The sequence below is a fragment of the Uloborus diversus genome, unplaced genomic scaffold (genome assembly GCF_026930045.1).
Source record: "Uloborus diversus isolate 005 unplaced genomic scaffold, Udiv.v.3.1 scaffold_126, whole genome shotgun sequence".
Taxonomy (NCBI): domain Eukaryota; kingdom Metazoa; phylum Arthropoda; class Arachnida; order Araneae; family Uloboridae; genus Uloborus; species Uloborus diversus.
In genome coordinates this window covers 202,541-209,994 of record NW_026557943.1, presented here as the reverse complement: position 1 = coordinate 209,994, position 7,454 = coordinate 202,541, and the positions used below count along the sequence as shown (strand labels likewise).

Below are 7,454 nucleotides of genomic sequence, written 5' to 3'. Positions count from 1 at the left end.
GCAAACCCCATGCTACAAACTAACTTTGTGCCAAATTTCATGAAAATCGGCCGAACGGTCTATGCGCTATGCGCGTCACAGAGATCCAGACATCCTACAGACATCCAGACAGAGAGACTTTGAGCTTTATTATTAGTAAAGATCAATTTCAAAACGTTTCCGAGTGAGACTCAATGAACCACATTGCTTCCCACAGCGTCATCAGAGACAATTGTGCAGTTAAGACATATCAAAAATTTATGTGGGGGGGGGGGGGGGTCCTAAACACTAATTATCTCCCTAACACCATTGAAGAAAGCAAACAATTTCGTTTGTAGGACCTCAACCCTAAACATTTGCGCAGGAGCGCCCTCGAACCCCCGCCCCTCGTTCCGTTCCCAACATTTTGAAGATGGTCTAAAATTTCACGCATTTTCCGGAAGAGATTCCCCAAAACCTATCCAGTCACTCAGCATTGTAGGTCCTACAAATGCTTATGTAAACTTTTCATTTCGATTTTTTTTAGGGGAAAAATCTCTAAAACGCCCTACCTTCACATCGTATCAGATAGTCTAAAAAAAAAAAAAAAATAGGGCCTTAAATTCGAAAATTTTCCTGGAGAGTAACCCAGTGATTTCAGCCTTCCTCCTAACTTATTCAAAATCGTCTGAGATTTTGTTTTTAGCACCTCAATTTTCAAATTCTTTCCTGAACCACCCTTAATTGCAGCCCGTCTCCAACATTATTAAAATTGTTTTGTTTTTACGACTTCAATTTCGAAACAACTACGGAAGAGAGTTACCGAACCCTATTTCTTCTCGTAACATCATCAAAGATGGTTTCCAATTGCATATTTAAGTTTTCAATTTCAAAACCTTTCTGAAGAAGAACGGTTAAACCCCATCTATGTCCGGACGTCGTAAAAGATGTCCTGCAATTTTTTGGTTTTCAGTTTCACGCTAGAGTCACCAATCGCCCTGAATCAAAAAAAGAAATCGTCGAAAATTTTGTTTTAAAAACTAATTTCTACGAGGGATGGGAGGGATAGTTCCCGAACTCATCTCTTTCTTTAACATCATCAAAGATAACATACAATTACGTTTGTAGGACTTCAGTTACGAAAACTTTCCTGGGTGAGTTCCAAATGCCATTACTTCCTGTTAAATAGCCTTAGGTGGCCTAATATTGCATTTCTAAAGCTTCCATTTCTAAAAATTCCCCGGGGAGAGCCCCCCCCCCTCTTTTTTAACATCATCAAAGGAAAACAAAGAAAGACCCTTCCCTCATTTTGTCAAACAGGGGGAAGCAAGAAATCTTCAACTGTCACTGGACGCCAGTACTCCTCTGGTAATGGCGGGGGGAGGGGGAGAGGGGAGATACCACCTCGATCACCATTTCGGGTTATGTGAGGTGGGGCGTAATTTCTAAGTTTTGCTGAGGGTGTAAATATAGATGTTAATTCGGCCCTTGATTCACATTATTTCTAAGTCTAGTATAACACGGTTTCGATATAACACGAAACACGGTTTCCATATAACACGATTTGACATGATTTTTACCATGTACATGATTAATCAGTGTGAAAAATAAGTTAAAAAGTTGTTTTTAAAAACGTCTCCTATAACACGATTTCCACACTACACGGAACAAATTAAGTGTTAGGGGTCATTCATTAATTACGTAAGGGTCGCGGGGGGAGGTGTTGGAAAAATCTCTACATACCTTTACTTGGGGGGGGGGGGGGTATCAGACCCATTCCTACATAATATTTTCCAAGTCGATATTTGATATTAGCAGCGGTGCCCACAAGAGGGGAATTATGGCGCAAGTTGCGGCATCAAAATTTTTGGGGGGGATTGTAAAAGTTATTTATTTAATTTTTTATATTGATGTACTAAATTTATTTTTGATTAATTTTTTATTTAACCTATTTTTTTTTATTTCATTCTGTTTATATTTTAATTCATTCATGTATTTAGTTTGTCTGTGTACTGTGTATATGTTTTTGGTGTAGCACACACTTTTTCTTTTAAAATAATATAAATAAAAGTAAATAACCAAGTTTAAAAAATAAATTAACAAATTTTTAAAAAAATAGATAAAATTAAAAAAAAATGACTGAAAATAATAAATAAAAAAGGGGAAGAGGGTTGAGAAAACTTTTGGGATTGCGGGGGGGGGGGGGGGATTTGCGCAATTGAATTTGGGGGGGGGGCACCCTTGGATATTAGAAGGGTTGGAGTTGATTTTGGTTTGGCATTAATCATATTTCATTTGCTTCTGGAAGGTAAAAAATGTATTAGGATGAACCGCTTTTTAATTTTTTTTTACAAAGAAGGAATAGTGTAAAATATAATAAAAGAATCGTACTATTGTATGGCATGTTTTATTTTTAATTAGTATCGCATCATATACAAAAAATGTCGAAAAAACATTCAGTCTAGATTCCTTTTAGTAAATATTTCCTTACACAAACACGTTTTTTAAAAAAAATTAACTGTCGTGAATTTCAAAACAATTCCAGTGATGTAAAAGAATGGTTATTTTATTCTTCTGAAAAACGAAATGGAATCTTACGTAAGATAAGGGGGGGGCTAAAAAATCTTACTTACCCTTACATGGGGGAGGGGGTCAAAAAATTACCAAAATCATTTTTACGTTATTAATGAATGGCCCCTTGGACGCCTGTATTCCTAAACTGTCTACTCAGTATGAATAATTATTAGTGCTGCCATCTATTAATGAGTGTAAGAAGCTATAAAATAGCATGCGTCTTTTACGGTTCATTGACACACCCTTCCTGCTAACAAAATTAGAACAACATTTGATTTCTGTTCTGTTCACAAGTAAGCTACCGACTCTCGTCGCCGTGATCGTATAGTGGTTAGTACATTGCGTTGTGGCCGCAATAACCCAGGTTCGAATCCTGGTCACGGCACATTTTGCCCCCTCAGGGGGAGGGGAAAAAGGTTTACTATTTCAATCAAAAAGAAAAAAAAAATATTACGTACAAGAGATGGAGATTATTATTTAAAGTGGACTTAAATGAGTTATTTTTATAGTTAAAATTGAACAGTTTAATGAATCTTAATTAATTTAAAAAAATTAAAATAATTATTACTGATGATATAATTATTTTATTTATCTAATACTATCTTTTTTTAATAATTCTAATATTATCTGTAAATATCAATAATTTGCATATTAATCTAATATTATCTATAAATACCAATAATTTTAATATTAATCTAATATTATTATTAATTATAGAATTATAAAAAAAATAATTAGCGGTTTGGCGACGCCCCGGGTCCTGGCGCCTCGTTTGGCGCGGGCGTCGGAAGGAACCACAGAGGAATAGGCAACAACAATGATTGGACCACTGTTGCTTGGGCAACCCTATACAATCGACTTTGTAATATTTTGGCCTACATTTTTTTTTTATATTACTTATGTGGAAACTCGATGAAGGTAAATTAATCATTTTTGGGCAACTTTTCGCCCCTGGCTACCCTGATTACTTCAAGCGCAATAGGTAGGCAACCTTATTTAATCGTTTTCTTCAGATTTTACTCTTCATTTACGACAAAATTTTTTGAAACTCGATGAGGGTAAATTACTCATTTTTTGGCACCATTTATGTACTCGCAACCCTGATTAGTTTACGCGTAATTAGTAAGCAACCTTCACTTAAGCGTTTCGTTAACAACTTATACTCTTTATGTATGATAACTAGTGGTACCCGCACGGCTTTGCCCGGAATAGAAAATTAAAAGATCTTTTGGTTCGCCTGTATATTTACAAATAATGTATGGTGAATTTTCTCGCCAACTGGCTTGTACCCATGTTACGGTTCCACGTTATGATAATTTCGTATCTCGCCTATTGGCTTGTGCCCATGTTACGGTTCCACGTTATGATAATTTCGTAATTTACTCATCCATCTTATGATATTTTTGTTCTTAAAATTGGAATAGAAAAAGAACCACATCGAATTTTCGAAACATCGCTTTGAGGTGCACACCCCCATGCTACAAACTAACTTTATGCCAAATTTCATGAAAATCGGCCGAACGCTATGCGCGTCACAGAGATCCAGACATCCTACAGACATCCTCCGGACAGAGAGACTTTCAGCTTTATTAGTAGTAAAGATAATAATCTTTGTCTAGTCGATGAGGATAAATTATTCATTTCTGGGCGCTTTTTAGCATCTGGCAACCCTGCTTAGGGTTGCCGGAACCGGAAAAAGATTGAGACCACAACCTTATTTTAGTGCTTTATTTACAGCTTTTGTTGTTGTCGTTTCGTGCCAGCCAGGCTGGCAATTCGGGGAGCGCTGCTTCACTTTTCTAACTTTAACCGTCACTTGGTGTGAAGTCCGACTTCCACAGTACAGTCGAGTCCCGACTTACGCGAGGGATGCGTTCCAAGACACCTCGCGTAAGTCGAAATTTCGCGTTGTGGAAAAGAGTATGTGTAAAAACTTTTATAAACATACCCATATAATTAAAGACACTTGTAAACAACACCTCAAACTGTTAAAAAACCATTTCTTAACTATACTCTATTGTTTCTTACATAAAAAATTGAATTTTTATTTGTATTTTTTAAAAAAATCGTTTTATTTAACAAAAAAAAAAAAAAAAAACTGCTACAATGCACAAAATCAATGATCAATGGGAAAGGAAGACTTAAAATAAACCACTACGGTACGTACATTACGTAGTAAGAAAAACAAATGCACTATAGTTGTACCGAAGACCATATACTGTACAGTAGATGATATTTGTAACATAAAAAAGCGCAGACGATGACCATTTATGCTGCATGATCTAACCGTTATTCTTATATAATTTTAAATACACAATACAGTCGCTCAACTAGTTCTTTTATAACGTTTCCATAAGAATGTTGATAGAACGTTGAGTCAAGAAATTATAAATGAATATAAGCTTAAATCCTAAACCCGCTTTGCCCCTAGGCACGTTTTTTATTTCAATAATTATAACCTTAAACTAAAAGAAGATAACAAACGAAAGGACTCTCGTAGTTTGTAGGTGGTTGGTGTCAGAATAACGTAATATTATTGACAATCAAAAAAACAAGCTGGTCTTCGACTAATCACAATACGAATTTTTTCAATAAGGAAGTTGCAACCTATTGGATATTGTTAATTGACCCTGAAAACTAAAAAGTTCTTCATCTCCGAATTTTAAAACACCGTGATTGATTTTTAATGAGTTTTTAAAAATCCACGCGCAAAAGTGCACTTTTCTGAAACGTCACGAGCTTACGTCACAGGGCCTCATGGGCAGCCTTCCGCCGAAGATCCCTTGTTTTTGCTAGGGACATTTTGAGCGCGCTGATATTTTTATTTTTTAGAAATTCAATAATCCTTTTGAACGCACTATGGAGACCGGATTCGTTAAAGCACAATCCAAATAATCTTCCTCGAGTAACATCAATGATGATATTCGAATATTTCCGAGAGGATGAGAGGTTTAATGTTCCAGAAACGCGAGGAGATAAGCCTTTTACATTTCGTCTTCGAAGTCGAATGCACGTCCTTCGGTTTCTCCCTTATCGGAAGAGCGCATGACGTCACTTCCTATGCCATTTGACGTCACAAGCGCTTGAACTTTAAAAATTAATTTAAAAAAAAACCGCTTATCGTATCGCAAAATTTTTTTCACCTATGATGTTCATGCATGTTACTCTATCATATAAAAATAAAATTCAAAAATCGAAAACTTCCCTATTCGAGTTTTCTTTTGCCCCTCACATACTGTCAACTCCTTCCTCCTCTTCAATCGGCGTAATACATAAGGCCCCTATAGTGAAGGAGCCGACGCATCCGCCATTTTGGAGCAAACTTGATCCAGTACTTCGTAGCGATAGCATTGCTGCTGAGGTTTACATTTATTTAGAATGTGTTAAATGGAGTCAAATGGGTGGTTGCTCGGCTGTTAATTGTGTAAACAGCTCCAGAAAAAGATTTCAGCTCTTCAGCTTTCCAGCAGATGCAAAAAGAAAAAAAAAAGAAATGGATTAATAATAGCCCGCGAAGGGACTGGCAGCCTGCAAACGACGCCGACTGTTTCCAAAAATTTCGCCAATGTTCACCTGCTCTCTCCGACTCTCTCGTTCCCTGTATGGCGAATGATTGCCAATGAAGGTAGCTTTCCCTGTTGTACGCTTGCTCCAAAATGGCGGATGCGTCGGCCTCTCCAGTTATAGGGGTTCTAGTAATATAGAGCCAAAGTACGTGACGTCATGGAAGACACTTGACTTCGAATCGCTAGCAAAGTATTTCACGTACACTCTATACACAGCCAATGGATTACATTTTATTTAGTTCTAGTTACCTACTTTGAAAATATTTTATTTTTAAAGGTTATATAACAATATTTTAGTGCATTTTTAAGAAGATTTGAGCACACTATAGCGAACTTTTTTATAAAGTAACGTGAGATAGTGGTGCCAAAGCAAAGATTTCATGATTTCAGCTCTGAATTACTAACATTTTTGAAATTTTCGTATGTACTTAAACTATAATGGAAATATTTTCTCGTTACATTACTTTGCTGTTGAGTGAACTTAACTCAAACGTAACTTTTTTACCAGTACATTTATTGCTTCTTTTGAATAGCTACTACGTCGACATACATGTCTGCATCAAGACAAATGAATCAGAACTCAGAATTTCAACAAGCAACATTTATTTATTAATCACACAACATAACAAAATGGTAAAGACTCTGAACTGAGTCGTTAATCAGGTACAATTAGATTGTTTAACAAAGCATTGAATGCAATAGAAACTTTATAAACTGCTTTCACTGACAGATAACTTTATCTTTTAAAAATAATTAAACACAAGAGAATTCTTCATTGGGAATGTGAGATGGCTAACAATTTTTTAAATGAACAAATTGAAAATTTATTTTGAAAATAACAGTGAATTCAGAGCTCCTAACAAAGGTAAGAGGCAACATGACGACTTATGTGTGAAGAAGTATATAATTATAGTGAAATTCCGTTACAACGAACTTCAAGGGACCACAAATTTTGTTCGCTGTAACGGGAATTTCGTTGTAAAGGAACTCGAACAATGTAATTGCAATTACATTGGGACTGAAAATGTATTTTGTTGAAACGAAAATTTTGTTGTATTGTTATTCGTTGTAACGAGATTTCACTGCAGTATGTGAAGAAAAGAGTGAATGAATGAGTAGAATTACTAAACAAAGAAATGTAAATTAATTAATGAAAATATAAGTGACTTAGCAGGGATGCCCACCCCCTCCCCCTCCCCAAATAAGTGAAAAATACCCCTCAAAACAGCCCCCTCCCTTAAAATTGTAATGGCGCAGTCTGCAACCCCTTCGCAGCTCTATTTATGGGGATTTTTATTGCAATTACAGCGTGCAGCGCCACGTGTTGGTAATTTTTATCACTAATTTACAAGTTTC

At 36.0% G+C, this 7,454-nt stretch overlaps 1 non-coding gene across 1 annotated transcript; it reads left to right on the top strand.

The window, feature by feature from the left end:
- Nucleotides 1-2,845: 2,845 nt before the first annotated feature.
- Nucleotides 2,846-2,917, top strand: Trnah-gug (transfer RNA histidin (anticodon GUG)). The gene has a single exon. It is a non-coding gene; the product is annotated as a tRNA-His (tRNA).
- Nucleotides 2,918-7,454: the final 4,537 nt, after the last annotated feature.